Here is a 15764-nt window from a genome sequence, read left to right as displayed (position 1 = left end):
GCGCGAGGACTTAGCCTCTAGAGCAGTTCCCTGCAAAGCAGGTTGCGTTATCATTGCTGCACCAGAGGTGGCAGCAACATCCAGGCTCACAGAACGAGTCTGCGGGGAATGCCTGGTTCGCCGAGATTGCTGAGCAGGAGTCTGAGCGGTCAGAGGAGAATGGGAGACCGCAGGATGTCTGGCTCTGGATTCCCGCTGTGCAGTGCCAGGAATCCGACGCCTAACACAAAGTTGAAGTTACGCAGGGTATTGATATTTCAGCAAGACAATGATCCAAAACACCGCTCCAAATCTACTCAGGCATTCATGCAGAGGAACAATTACAATGTTCTGGAATGGCCATCCCAGTCCCCAGACCTGAATATCATTGAACATCTGTGGGATGATTTGAAGCGGGCTGTCCATGCTCGGCGACCATCTAACTGAACTGGAATTGTTTTGTAAACAGGAATGGTCACAAATACCTTCATCCAGGATCCAGGAACTCATTAATAGCTACAGGAAGCGACTAGAGGCTGTTAATTTTGCAAAAGGAGGATCTACGAAATATTAATGTCAGTTTTATGTTGAGGTGCCCATACTTTTGCACCGGTCAAATTTTGTTAAAATGCAGATTGCACATTTTCTGTACAATAAACCTCATTTGAATCCAGAAATATAACTGAGTCTATCAGTTATTAGATATATGAAACTGAAATAGCTGTTGCAAAAACCAAAATTGTTATAAAGAAAAAAGGTTAACATTAATAGGGGTGACCAAACTTTAACATATGACTGTAAATAACCCTGTCTATGGGTACGATGCGGTGATTCTGCATATGTTCAATGAACACATGCGGTATCAAGACGCATACAAAGGGGGGCAGCGCTTTGGGCAGAGCAGGTTTCTGCTGCGTCCAAAGTGCTGCCAGTATGCCCCGTGGAGACATACCTTATAACAGTTACCATCTAACACCATATCACATTCATAGCCAGCAGCTTTTGTTTTGGCCAAAAGATTTTTTTAAGCCGCCACCACAAACAGCAAGGTAAACTGTTTTGGCCGGACCCTACTCTAAACTATTAAACATTTCTTAAAATACCTAATACTCTTTTTAGGTACGTTTTATTTATTTTTCTGTAAGTATGTGTCAAACATTTTTTAAAATTACTAATACTACCACATTAAAAGGACAAATACCATCACACTATGACTAAACCACGTAGTGACCGAATAATACCACATAAAAGGAACAAATACTGTATTACAATAGCCAAACCACATACAGTGCCTTGCGAAAGTATTTGGCCCCCTGGAACTTTTCAACCTTTTCCCACATATCTTGCTTCAAAACATAAAGATACCAAATGTAAATTTTTGGTGAAGAGTCAACAACAAGTGGGACACAATTGTGAAGTTGAACGAAAGTTATTGGTTATTTTAATTTTTTGTTAAGATTCAGAAACTGAAAAGTGGGGCGTGCAATATTATTCGGCCCCTTTAACTTAATACATTGTTGCGCCACCTTTTGCTGCGATTACAGCTGCAAGTTGCTTGGGGTATGTCTCTATCAGTTTTGGTACATCAAGAGACTGAAATTCTTGCCCATTCTTCCTTGGCAAACAGCTCGCGCTCAGTGAGCTTTGATGGAGATCGTTTGTGAACAGCAGTTTTCAGCTCTTTCCATAGATTCTTGATTGTTTTCAGGTCTCGACTTTGACTTGGCCATTCTAACACCTGGATACGTTTATTTGTAAACCTTTCCATTGTAGATTTTGCTTCATGTTTGGGATCATTGTCTTGTTGGAAGACAAATCTCCGTCACAGTCTCAGGTCTTTTGCAGACTCCCAACAGGTTTTCTTCAAGAATGGTCCTGTATTTGGCTCCATTCATCTTACCATCAAATTTAACCATCTTCCCTGTCCCTGCTGAAGAAAAGAAGGCCCAAACCATGATGCTGCCACCACCATGTTTGACAGTGAGGATGGTGTGTTCATGGTGATGAGCTGTGTTGCCTTTATGCCAAAATGTTCAATTTTGGTTTCATCTGACCAGAGCACCTTCTTCCACATGTTTGGTGTGTCTCCCAGGTGGCTTGTTGCAAACTTTAAATGACACTTTTTATGGATATCTTTGAGAAATGGCTCTCTTCTTGCCACTCCATAAAGGCTAGATTTGTGCAGTGTACGACTGATTGTTATCCTATGGACAGACTGTCCCACCTCCGCTCTAGATCTCTGCAGTTCATCCAGAGTGATCATGGGCCTCTTGGCTGCATCTCTGATCAGTCTTCTCCTTGTTTGAGATGAAAGTTTAGAGGGATGGCCGGGTCTTGGTAGATTTGCAGTGGTATGATACTCCTTCCATTTCAATATGATCGCTTGCACAGTGCTCATTGGGATGTTTAACGTTTTGGAAATCATTTTGTATCCAAATCCAGCTTTAAACTTCTCCACAATAGTATCACGGACCTGCCTGTTGTGTTTCTTTGTCTTCATGATGCTCTCTGTGCTTCAAACAGAACCCTGAGACTATCACAGAGCAGGTGCATTTATACAGAGACTTGTTTACACACAGGTGGATTATATTTATCATCATTAATCATTTTAGGAGAACATTGGATCATTCAGGGATCCACAATGAACTTCTGGAGTGAGTTTGCTGCACTGAAAGTAAAGGGGCCTAATGATATTGCACGCCCCACTTTTCAGTTTTTGAATTTCCCCAAAAATTTAAAATAACCAATAAATTTCATTCAATTTCACCATTGTGTCCTACTTGTTTTTGATTCTTCAGCAAAAATTTATATTTGGTATCTTTATGTTTTAAGCATGATATGTGGGAAAAGTTCCAGGGGGCTGAATACTTTCACAAGGCACTGTAATGTCCGAATAATATTACATACAAGGGATAACTACCGCCACACCATGACCAGACCACAGTGACCGAATACTACAAAACTGATCATTAATTAAAAAAAAAAACCACAATACTAATATTACCATTATACACAGGAACTCTATACATAGTATGCAGTGTATAGTGTAAGTGTACAGTTAATACAGGGATCACTAGTGACATTATGCACAGGGGCTCTGTATATAGTATACAGTGTACAAGTAATACAGTGATCACCAGTGACATTATACACAGGAGCTCTGTATATAGTGTCGGTGTGCAGGTAATAGTGATCAGCAGTGACATTATAAACAGGAGCTCTGTATATGGTATGCAATACATTGACTCATCAGTGAAATTTGTTTTTGAAGTCCTTCAACTTCTCTTTTTCTTCTTCATCCAGTGCAGACTGACATCCCTTCTTCCAGCCAGGACTCGTCTCTGCAGAAAATAAGCACACAGTGCTCAATAGCTGATCACTTCCATAGCACATTCCTCAACTTCAACACTACGCCAGATGATAAAAGTAAAATCAACAGTGTCGCACTGCACAGTAACATAACATCCCACACTGAAAACAGGATCCTCAAAAATAAAATACATCACAGCATTAATAATATCCCTTAATTAGCCCCTACAGTAATACTCTCCCACATCCTGGGCCCCACATGCTCTACTATCCCAGCCCCCATATGGCAGCTTTCAGTAGAATAAAAGCTTCTTTTTACCTGGCCGCGGTCCAGCAGCATCCTCTTCCTCATTCATTTGATGCGCCAGTGCATGGCAATGACATAACATGCTGACATCAGCTGCCGGCCTCTGATTGACTGGCAGCTTTAAACTATTGCCGTGCAGAAAGCTATAGCTGTACATAGATTTTAACTTATTGTGTGTCCTCGGACATGCGTTCCGTTACTGACCTGGCTGAATCCTGCCCCTGGAGCACAGAAAGAAGAAGTACACCACCCCCCTCTTTGCTTCTGCTCACCATGCCCCATACACTAGTAAGGGCAGTAATGCTCTTATGATGGCTCTGCACACAGGCACAGGTTTCTTGTGGAATAATGTGACATTTTTTCCACAGGTTGTACAGGACCAAAAAAACAAAACCATAAGCGTAAATCCCTAGCCTTATCCAGGGGCTGACTACACAATATAGACCCTGGCTACTCAGGCACGGCTGAGCTAGTCTCAGTTCGGTCAAACACAACAGCTATTGTCAACAGTAACCAGTGATACTTGCAGTTTGGTGCACACAGCCTGTACAGTCTCTCTTCAGCTCCACTATCACCCACTCTGGTCAGCTTTTCCCAAGCAGATTGACTAATGTGAGCACCTAGCCCGATTATATGCAGAGCAGCCAGGTGCTAATAATCAGAGCCTGCAGAGTTTGGGTTTAACCCTGTCCTATCTGGCTGTTCTACAATACTCACTGTAAGTGAATATGGATCTATATCAGTCTTTATTCATATGGTTACATTATTCTTAGCTGCCTGTAAAACCTCACAATGCACTAAGCTGATACAGAAAAGCATAATATACACCTTAGCTGTAAAGCCGAAAAAACTGGTCAATATAGGATATGGTGATGATAATGTAAACAGTATTGATCAAGCAGTTGGTGTGCGCTAATCAAGAACAAGATGAAAAGCAGGTGCACATCCAGATTAAACAATAGTGTGACTATATGTATTTCTATGCAGCAGCTGCTCCGCTCCTGTGTGCCGGCGGCAGCGCCTGGTGTTGATGCGAGAGACTCGTGCGAGTTTCTCGCATCACACACGGTAGTGTTATCCCGACCTAATAGTTATAGTTTATACTCAGCACATCCTTATTATAGGGGTTTTCCACCCAGTAAAAATGTTTAGTCACCAGTGCTGATTACTAACAGAATGCAATGTTCAGATTGGACTTTATTAGGTGGTTCAAGCACTTGTCACACTTCAGTCTTTTGACATCAGTCGAAATCCGCCCTTTTTTGAAAAAAACGGATCTTTTCTTAGCGGAATCCGTTTTTTTTCTCATAGACTTGCATTAAGGACGGATTGCAACGGATGGCCATCCATTGCATCCGTCATTTGACGGTTCCTTCGAAATTTCAGCATGCGTTGTCTGGATACAACGGACATAGTAACGTTTTTTGTCTGCGTTGAAAAGACGGATGGTGACGGATCCGTCGCAGTCCGTTGTCTGCTATAATGGATGACTATGGGCGGCAGATCCGTCGCCGGCCGTCACATGACGCAATCAAGTGATGGATTCCGTTTTTTAAACTGAGCATGCCCACAAGATTTTTCATTCATTTAATTTAACTCAAAAAGCTGTTCTGGCACAGCAAAATTGTCTCTCTCTCTCTCCTCCTTTAAATTCCAAAATCTGCAACTTCGACGGATCCGTCAAAAAAACAGATCCGGTGCTTCAGTTTTTAGCCAATCTTCACTGGATCTGTTTTTTCACACTTTGAAGGATTTTGACTGACGCCAAAAGACTGAAGTGTGAAAGAGGCCTTAAAGGGGTTGTCTAAATCCCCAAGTCTGCATTTACTCTTTGTCACTCTATTTGGCCGCAGACTTGTGAATCCTCACGCTGTACACACTGCACACTGTGTGGATTCTTTGGTGTCAGAGCTGGGAATGATGGTCAGTTGGTCTCGTGACTGCGAGTAGTCAATATGCATACACCCGGCCCAGGTACAGACTGGGACTGAAATTCAGCCCTGGCATTTGAAATCATACAGGCCCATGCTGTTCATATCCCCAAGCACCAGATGGAATATATTACTAATATTCCCCTGGATGGAGCAAAGCAAGAATTACAACATGACCAATATTTCTAATGATACCCGTGGCCTGCTGGGATAAGCGATGGAGTCGGTGACTTTGTGCTCCGTCACAACTCTTAACAGTATGGGTGTCTTGAGAACACCAATTCTGTTTACAACGTAGCAGGCAATGTTGGCCCATGACCAGACAGGCCCTTCTGCTATTTGCTAGAATTGCCAGATGGCCAGTCCAGCTCTGACCCGGCCACATTCACACTTGCAATATACTTACTAGTGACATATAGCGTGAATGCAGACTCGTGGATTTAGACTACATAACCCCTTTGAGAAAAATTGATGAGAATCTGGTTGGTAAAAGCATACTTACAGTCATGTGTCAACTGCTTGAGCTCCCAGTAAAGCTGAATCCAAACATTACTCTACTCAAGTCTCAGAATGATCATTTATCCTGCAGAGGGGTGATCAGTATTCCCTGACTAGACAACACGTCTAACTTGGGCTCTGTTACATGGACTAGATGGATGACTGTGATTATTCGTCCTTTAGGATGATCCCCAAGATCAGACAATAGAGCAGGTGGAGGCGTTGGTCTGCTCCTATCATCAAAATGTACCTTTCAGGTTATCCCTCAAGTACCCTCACTTGTCTTTCCTTCTTTTGAGGTCCATGCTGTCAGACTCTACACCCCTTCTCCATGCGAGTGGCGGTGGTATATCGTCCTCCCGGCCCTTCCCATCAGTTCCTGGATCATTTTGCCACTTGGCTTCCACATTTTCTCTCCTGTGACATCCCTACCCTCATAATGGGAGATTTCAACATCCCCATTGCTCTTCCACTCTCCCCATCTGCTACTCACCTTTTATCTCTAACATCCTCATTTGGCCTTTTGCAGCTTACTAATTCTCCAACGCATGAAGACGGAAACTCCCTCGACTTGGTCTTCTCTCGGCTTTGTGCAGTGGATGATTTTGCAAACTCCCCTCTCCCGCTCTCTGACCACAACCTTCTTTCATTCTCTATCAAGAACCGCCAGGCTGCTCAGGTCACCCCCACTATCCATATTTATAGAAACATACAGGCCATTAACACCCAGAAACTTATGAAGAACTTGCAGTCTTCATTGGCCCCTATCTCCTCCCTCTCATGTCCTGATTCTGCATTGAAGCATTACAATGAAACACTTCAAAGTGCCCTGGATGAATTTGCTCCTCCTATACCTAGAACACCACAACACAGACGGCGACAACCCTGGCACACCCTGCAAACACGTTTCCTGCAGCGGTGCTCCAGGTGCGCCGAAAGTCTGTGGAGAAAATCCAACCTACCCGAAGATTTCATCCATTATAAGTTTATGCTTCGAACATACAACACTGCCCTTCACCTCTCAAAACAAACCTACTTCAACACCCTCATCACTTCACTGTCCAATAACTAGAGTTGAGCGACTTTTGTTTTTTTAGGGTCGAGTTTCGTTTCGTGAAACCCGACTTTTCCAAAAGTCGGGTCGAGCAAGATCGGCCGATTATAGGGAAAAGTTGGGGTCGTCCCGAAACACGAAACCCAATGTAAGTCAATGGGGAATAAAAGTCGGCAGTGAGAGGAGGACAGGAAACACACCTACAGTGCTCATTTGAATGCCAAAAGCATCAATTCTTCTTACTTAAGCTGGTCAACCTTAATTAACTTCATAATACAAGTTACGCACTGAAAAATGGGGGTTATTTGGCTAAAGTTGTGGGGGGGTAGGGTTGGCTCCAGGTTTTCATGTGCCCTGGGCGAAAGAGCGCCCCTTTAACACATACCACAACTCATCATGCTCCGATACGGCAGAGAAATAGCGGTATAGTACAATGAAAAATACTTCACTTTTTACATCTCATGACGAGGCCCATCTATTTCTCCATACAGAATCATTGGTCCCATATAATGTTTGAAACAGTATATGATGAGCTCCACATAATGCTACAGTATATGTTGGTCCCCATGGATGAAGCTCCACTGTCTTATGGGCCCAAATAATGCTCCAAACATAATGGGCCCCATTTCTAATGCTCTAGTGTATAATGGGCCCTGTAAATGCTGCTCCAGTGTCTGATGTCCACCTTTGGAATGTTCCAGTGTATGGTGGGCCCCATCTATCATTCTCCAGAGTATAGTGCTCCCCAAAAATTGCTGTCCCAACATTGAAAACAATCAAATAAGTCTCCTCGCTAGGGAATCCCTGTACTAGTTTGGACTCCTCGTCGTCCCCATCTTCCATCTCACTGCACAGTATTTCAACCTTGCAAGTGCTGTGATCCTGAGCAAGCAGGGGGGGCCCACTCGTTGGCGACGGCACTGGCACAGGGCCCCTGATAGTACGGTGGTGTGTCTGATGGCGGGTGGGCCGAACCTGCACTTTCATCTGCAGCTTCCTCTTTGTCACCGTGTAAGATGGAACTGTATATGGGAAGGGTAACCTGAGTTTCATCAGGGTCAGATTCAGGCCGTGTAGCGTGCGAGGGGAATGTAGTGGTCTGGGTCAATGTACCAGCAGATTCATCAAGCAGTGGCTGGGCATCAGAGCACTTGTGTCGCCCCCAGGAGTACGGTCACCACAGTGGCATTACCTTCCTCCTAGGGAGTGTGATGTCATGCTTGGGAGCAACGAAGGATCTCTCTAGCAGGTTAACTGATTGGGCGGCGTTATTCCCACGAGTCATGACCCTCCAAACAGCGTTCATGAAGGCAAAGTGTTTGTTTTACGTGGGCAGTATGGTTGCAAAGCTGAACCTTAAAGGAATGTCCAGAAGGGCACCACCAGGAGTGGAGCCTATGGCGTAATTTGACTCAACACGGGCAACCTCAACCATGCCAGCTACAGAACAGATGCACACATTGCAAGCTTAATTCCGTTAACGAACGAGACTCCGTCATGCCCCGCGGTCCGAGTCCGGCTTACTAGAGGGACACGTGAGGCTATGGCACATGAGATTGGCCAATAACTGGTGTGTCATGCCCTTACATGTCCGTGGCTGCATGTGCGCTACACTGAAAAGGCCAGCGTTTGTCGCTTACAGGTGCAGATAACCCGCTGAACAACGTTAGTGATGGGGATCACTGATTACAATTATTACCCGCGAACGATGATTTCCCAGTAAGTGCAGGTCAACCGCAGTTCCGGAATTAGGCCTAACCGTCATTCCTGAAAAAATGAAAAACTTACGTGTGCAAACCACAGGTGCTGTAGCTTGCTTAACAGCTCGCCAGCCGTTCTCACGCCCAGTATGGATTACACGTGATTGCACAAAGGTGAGAAAGGGTACCGTATCCCCGGATAACATATATGGATAGCGTACACATTCAAAAGATATGTCTATACATCAGGAGGCAGGCTCAGACGGTGTCAGGCCCAGTATGGATTGCATGTGATTGCACAAAGGTGAGAAAGGGTACCGTATCCCCGGATAACATGTATGGATAGCGTACACATTCAAAATATATGTCTATACATCAGGAGGCAGGCTCAGACGGTGTTAGGCCCAGTATGGCTTGCACGTGATTGCACAAAGGTGAGAAAGGGTACCGTATCCCCGGATAACATGTATGGATAGCGTACACATTCAAAAGATATGTCTATACATCAGGAGGCAGGCTCAGACGGTGTTAGGCCCAGTGTGGCTTGCACGTGATTGCACAAAGGTGAGAAAGGGTACCGTATCCCCGGATAACATGTATGGATAGCGTACGCATTCAAAATATATGTCTATACATCAGGAGGCAGGCTAAGACGGTGTTAGGCCCAGTATGGCTTGCACGTGATTGCACAAAGGTGAGAAAGAGTACCGTATCCCCGGATAACATGTATGGATAGCGTACACATTCAAAAGATATGTCTATATATCAGGAGGCAGGCTCAGATGGTGTTAGGCCCAGTATGGCTTGCACGTGATTGCACAAAGGTGAGAAAGGGTACCGTATCCCCGGATAACATGTATGGATAGCGTACACATTCAAAAGATATGTCTATATATCAGGAGGCAGGCTCAGATGGTGTTAGGCCCAGTATGGCTTGCACGTGATTGCACAAAGGTGAGAAAGGGTACCGTATCCCCGGATAACATGTATGGATAGCGTACACATTCAAAATATATGTCTATACATCAGGAGGCAGGCTCAGACGGTGTTAGGCCCAGTATGGCTTGCACGTGTTTGCACAAAGGTGAGAAAGGGTACCGTATCCCCGGATAACATGTATGGATAGCGTACACATTCAAAATATATGTCTATACATCAGGAGGCAGGCTCAGACGGTGTTAGGCCCAGTATGGCTTGCACGTGTTTGCACAAAGGTGAGAAAGGGTACCGTATCCCCGGATAACATGTATGGATAGCGTACACATTCAAAATATATGTCTATACATCAGGAGGCAGGCTCAGACGGTGTTAGGCCCAGTATGGCTTGCACGTGATTGCACAAAGGTGAGAAAGGGTACCGTATCTCCGGATAACATGTATGGATAGCGTACACATTCAAAAGATATGTCTAGACATCAGGAGGCAAGCTCAGACGGTGTCAGGCACAGTATGGATTTGACGGCCCAGACTACACAACGGAGGAGCAGGGAGAGGTAAAGATTGCAAATGCTGGGGCCCTGCCCAAGCAAGGGGGGCCCACTTGTGGGCGTCGGTACTGGCACTGGGCCCCTCATAGTACGGCGGTGTGTCTAACGGCGGGTGTGCACCACCACCGTCAGAGACACTTGATTGCACTATGAGGGACCCTGTGCCAGTGCCCGCGCCCAAGAGTCGGCCTACCCACCTGTCCAGGGCAACGGCACTCGCACGGTGTCGTGCGCTAGGTGGTGACCCCAGCAATGGGGGGGGGCAGCACAGTTAGGGAGTTTTAGAAAGTGGCATATGTTGATGTTGGACATTCAGCTGATGCAAAAGGCGAAATAGGTCAAGTCCCAGGAAGAGGTGGACCAAAGCAAGCCATTTTTCTGTCACCCTATGTGTCATCAGGGGAAGGTGGGACAAAATCCTTGGAAACCCATGCATGGTTCATTTTAATGAAGGTTAGATCATCCACATTTTGGGTTGACAGACGGGTCCTTTTTTCTGTCAGGATTGATCCAGCTGCACTGAAGACTCTTTCCGATAGCACACTTGCAGCTGGGCAAGCGAGCTCCTGTAAGGCATATTGTGCCAATTCAGGCCAGGTGTCCAGTTTGGCGGCCCAATAGTCAAAGGGGAATGACCTGTGTGGGAGAACATTGATATGGGAGGAAAAGTAGTTTGTAACCATAGTTGACAACTGCTGTCTCCTGTCACTTTCCATCGATGCTGTATTACCAGTTGTGTGAGCGGTACTTGAAAAATCAGTCCACAACATTGTCATGAAACCCCTGTCTCCAACGCCACTTCTGCTGTGTGCACCATGAACACCTCTGCCAAGCTGTCCCCGGCCTGTACGGCTCGTGTGAGAACCATCACCGCTGCTGTGTGCTGGGAATGCCTCAAGCAACCGATTTACCAGAGTTGCTTGTTTATTAGCCAATATTATGTCAAGGTTCTCCTGTGGCATGATGTTTTGTAATTTGCCTTTATAGCGTGGATCCAGGATGCTGGCCAACCAGTAGTCGTCATCGTTCATCATTTTGGCAATGCGGGGGTCCCTTTTTAGGATCCGCAAGGCATAATCTGACATGTGGGCCAATGTTCCCGGTGTCAATGATGCACTGCGAGTGCTGGTTGGAGGAGCACTTTCTGGCAAATCCACATCCCTCCAGTCACGCACAAACCCTGTACCAGACCTTGCCACGCCAACATTTTCACTTGCCCCACGAGATGCATCCTCCTCCCCTAAGTAATCATCCCCATCATCATCCTCCTCCTCCTCTTCTTCCTCCAACTCGTCCAGGAGAGGTCCCTGAGCAGACAATGGCTGAATGTCATCAAGGATTCCCTCCACCTCTTCCTCCTCGTCAACATTGGCTGCAGACGCCTGCTCCTTAAGGTGCGTCAAAGTTTGCATGAGCAGACGCATAAGTGGGATGCTCATGCTTAGGATGGCGTCGTCTGCGCTTACCAGCCATGTGCATTCCTCAAAACACTGAAGGACTTTACAGAGGTCTTTCAGCTTCGACCACTGCACACCTGTCCACTCCATGTCTGCTCTCAAAGTGCCTGGCCGTGTATCCTCCCACAAATGCATTATGGCCTGCCTCTGCTCGCACAGCCGCTCCACCATGTGCAGGGTGGAGTTCCACCTTGTTGCAATGTCGATAATGAGGCGGTGGTTGGGAAGGTGGAGCAATCGCTGCAGCTTCTGCATACGAACGGAGTGTACAGGCGACAGGCGGATGTGCGCGCAAAGTCTTCGCACCTTATGGAGCAGGGCTGTTAACTCCGGATAATTTTTGAGGAAGCACTGCACCACCAGGTTCAAGGTGTGAGCCAAGCAAGGTATGTGGCTGAGTTTTGAAAGGGCTATGGCTGCCACAAAATTACGGCCGTTATCACTAACTACCTTGCCTGCCTCAAGATGTACACTGCCCTGCCCTGACTCAGTTTGTCGCTTCAAGTACTCGGCCAGCACCTCGGCGGTGTGTCTGTCGCCCAAACACATCATCTGCAACACAGCCTGCTGACGCTTTCCACTAGCTGCTCGATAGGGGGACACCTCGTGTGCAACAGTGGCAGCTGCAGATGGAGTGCTCGTACGACTGCGCTCTGTGGGCGAGCTTTCGCTTCTGGAGGAGGAGGAGGGTCGAACGCCTACAGCCAACTGTTTCCTATACCGTGGGCTAGGCAGCACTGTCCCACCACCGCTGTCCCCTGTGGACCCTGCATCCACCACATTAACCCAGTGCGCAGTGATGGACACGTAACGGCCCTGGCCATGCCGACTGGACCATGCATCAGTTGTGAGGTGCACCTTTCCACTCACTGACTGCTTGAGTGCATGGACAATGCGGTCTTTCACATGATGGTGGAGGGCTGGGATGGCTTTGCGAGAGAAGAAGTGGCGACTGGGTAGGTCATAGCGTGGTACTGCATAGGCCATGAGTTCGCGGAAAGCTGCGCTTTCCACCAACCGATAGGGCATCATCTCAAACGAGATTAGTTTGGCAATGTGGGCGTTCAAACCCAGTGTACGCGGATGAGAGACTGAGTACTTTCTTGACCTACTCATAGTGTCTGGGAGGGTGAGCTGGACTTGAGAGCTGCATATGGTGGAAGTAGCGGTGGACAGGGCAGACTGAGAGAGGGTTGATGATGGTGATGGAGTTGGTGTTCTTTCTGATGGCCTAGATTCAGTATTTCGTTGATATAACAGTAGGATTCCCTGACTGCTGTGGCCTTGCAACGACACCTCAACATTTGCTGCTGTGCTAACCGGTGGGCTTACAGTGGGGGAAACAATGTAGCGTTGCTGACTACCTTCTTTGTGATCAGTTGCGCATGTGGCACTTGAGGTTTGGTGTTGTGTCCACGCTTGCAAGTGCATGCTGGTTAAATGTCTAAGCATGCAACTGGTATTCAAATTTTTCAGATTTTTCCCTCGGCTAAAGGTCTTTGCGCACTTCTTACAGATAACCTTGGCCTGATTATGAGGATTTTGTTCAAAAAAGTGCCACATTGCACTCTTCCTACTTTGGCAGACATTTTGCGGCCTAGCACGCTGTGATGTTTTGACCCTCTGGACAAGCTGTTCAGCAACTCTTTTGATTTTTGGAACCTGTCTTTGGAGTGCTCCGGGCCTGCCAGATAACAGCTGTTGCGATGTCGATGTCTGCTGTGGATGCTCCTCATCTGAGCTATTGGAAGCAGCACCCTCTTCCCCCAATGGATGCCAATCTGGGTCAACAACTGGGTCATCCATCACCTCCTCTTCAATGTCATGTGCACCTTCCTCTGTGTCACCGTGTATGGTGGTATAGTGTGCGGGAAGGGGCACCTGAGTCATATCAGGGTCAGACTCTGGCTCTGTACACTGCGAGGACAATGCAGTGCTCTGAGTGAATGTACCAGCAGAATCATCTATCAGCGGCTGTGCATCAGTGCACTCCATGTCAGATTCATCTTGGCCTGGGTAATTCACCATTTGACTTGATAATCCAGGCATGGTATGTGAAAACAGCTCCATGGAGTAATCAGTAGTATGGCCCGCGTCATCCTTCAATCTTGGTTGGGGTGAAGGACACAAGGAAAGGTGTGGTTCATGAACATGAGCCTCCAATGACGACTCAGTGCTTTTACTTTTTACAACTTCAGAAGAGGAGGCGATAGAGCTGGAGGCTGAGTCAGCAATGTAAGACAAAACTTTTTCCTGATGCTCTGGCATTAAAAGCGGTTTGCCAACTCCTAGAAAACTAAGCCTTCGAAGCCTTATGGAGCCAGACCTTGACGCAGGCTCAACACCTCCTGCATTCGGTCGTATTTTGCTTTTGCCACTACCATCAGATCCACCATCAACACCATCATTACCAGCTGCCAACCCCCGCCCAATTCCACGGCCTCTTCCACCAGCCTTCCTCATTATTGGTAGAAATGTAGACAAAATCCAACAAACTATATAGTAATGTAAAACAAGGTACAAGGTGTCTATAGGACAGGGGAGATTTAGATTTTCTGCACACACTAGTGGACACTGGACACTTTTGGATTGTGTGAGGCCCACTGAATATCAGAGCGCTATGTCACAGGCTCGATGCAACAGGTGTGAAAAAAGTGACTACAGGATAAGGGAGATTTTGAATTTCTGCAGACACTTGTGGACAATGGACACTTGGATTGTGTGAGGCCCACTGAATATCAGAGCGCTATGTCACAGGCTCGATGGCACAGGTGTGAAAAAAGTGACTACAGGATAAGGGAGATTTTGAATTTCTGCAGACACTTGTGGACACTGGACACTTGGATTGTGTGAGGCCCACTGAATATCAGAGCGCTATGTCACAGGCTCGATGCAACAGGTGTGAAAAAAGTGACTACAGGATAAGGGAGATTTTGAATTTCTGCAGACACTTGTGGACACTGGACACTTGGATTGTGTGAGGCCCACTGAATATCAGAGCGCTATGTCACAGGCTCGATGGCACAGGTGTGAAAAAAGTGACTACAGGATAAGGGAGATTTTGAATTTCTGCAGACACTTGTGGACACTGGACACTTGGATTGTTTGAGGCCCACTGAATATCAGAGCGCTATGTCACAGGCTCGATGCAACAGGTGTGAAAAAAGTGACTACAGGAAAAGGGAGATTTTGAATTTCTGCAGACACTTGTGGACACTGGACACTTGGATTGTGTGAGGCCCACTGAATATCAGAGCGCTATGTCACAGGCTCGATGCAGCAGGTGTGAAAAAAGTGACTACAGGATAAGGGAGATTTTGAATTTCTGCAGACACTTGTGGACACTGGACACTTTTGGATTGTGTGAGGCCAACTGAATATCAGAGCGCTATGTCACAGGCTCGATGGCACAGGTGTGAAAAAAGTGACTAGAGGATAAGGGAGATTTTGAATTTCTGCAGACACTTGTGGACACTGGACACTTGGATTGTGTGAGGCCCACTGAATATCAGAGCGCTATGTCACAGGCTCGATGCAACAGGTGTGAAAAAAGTGACTACAGGATAAGGGAGATTATGAATTTCTGCAGACACTTGTGGACACTGGACACTTGGATTGTGTGAGGCCCACTGAATATCAGAGCGCTATGTCACAGGCTCGATGGCACAGGTGTGAAAAAAGTGACTACAGGATAAGGGAGATTTTGAATTTCTGCAGACACTTGTGGACACTGGACACTTGGATTGTGTGAGGCCCACTGAATATCAGAGCGCTATGTCACAGGCTCGATGACACAGGTGTGAAAAAAGTGACTACAGGATAAGTGAGATTTTGAATTTCTGCAGACACTTGTGGACACTGGACACTTGGATTGTGTGAGGCCCACTGAATATCAGAGCGCTATGTCACAGGCTCGATGGCACAGGTGTGAAAAAAGTGACTACAGGATAAGGGAGATTTTGAATTTCTGCAGACACTTGTGGACACTGGACACTTTTGGATTGTGTGAGGCCCACTGAATATCAGAGCGCTATGTCACAGG

This window comes from Dendrobates tinctorius, unplaced genomic scaffold (genome assembly GCF_039654945.1).
Source record: "Dendrobates tinctorius isolate UK_male_01 unplaced genomic scaffold, ASM3965494v1 ptg000241l, whole genome shotgun sequence".
NCBI classification, from domain to species: Eukaryota; Metazoa; Chordata; class Amphibia; order Anura; family Dendrobatidae; genus Dendrobates; species Dendrobates tinctorius.
The sequence above is the reverse complement of the archived record's forward strand: the minus strand, read 5'-3'. Positions refer to the sequence as shown.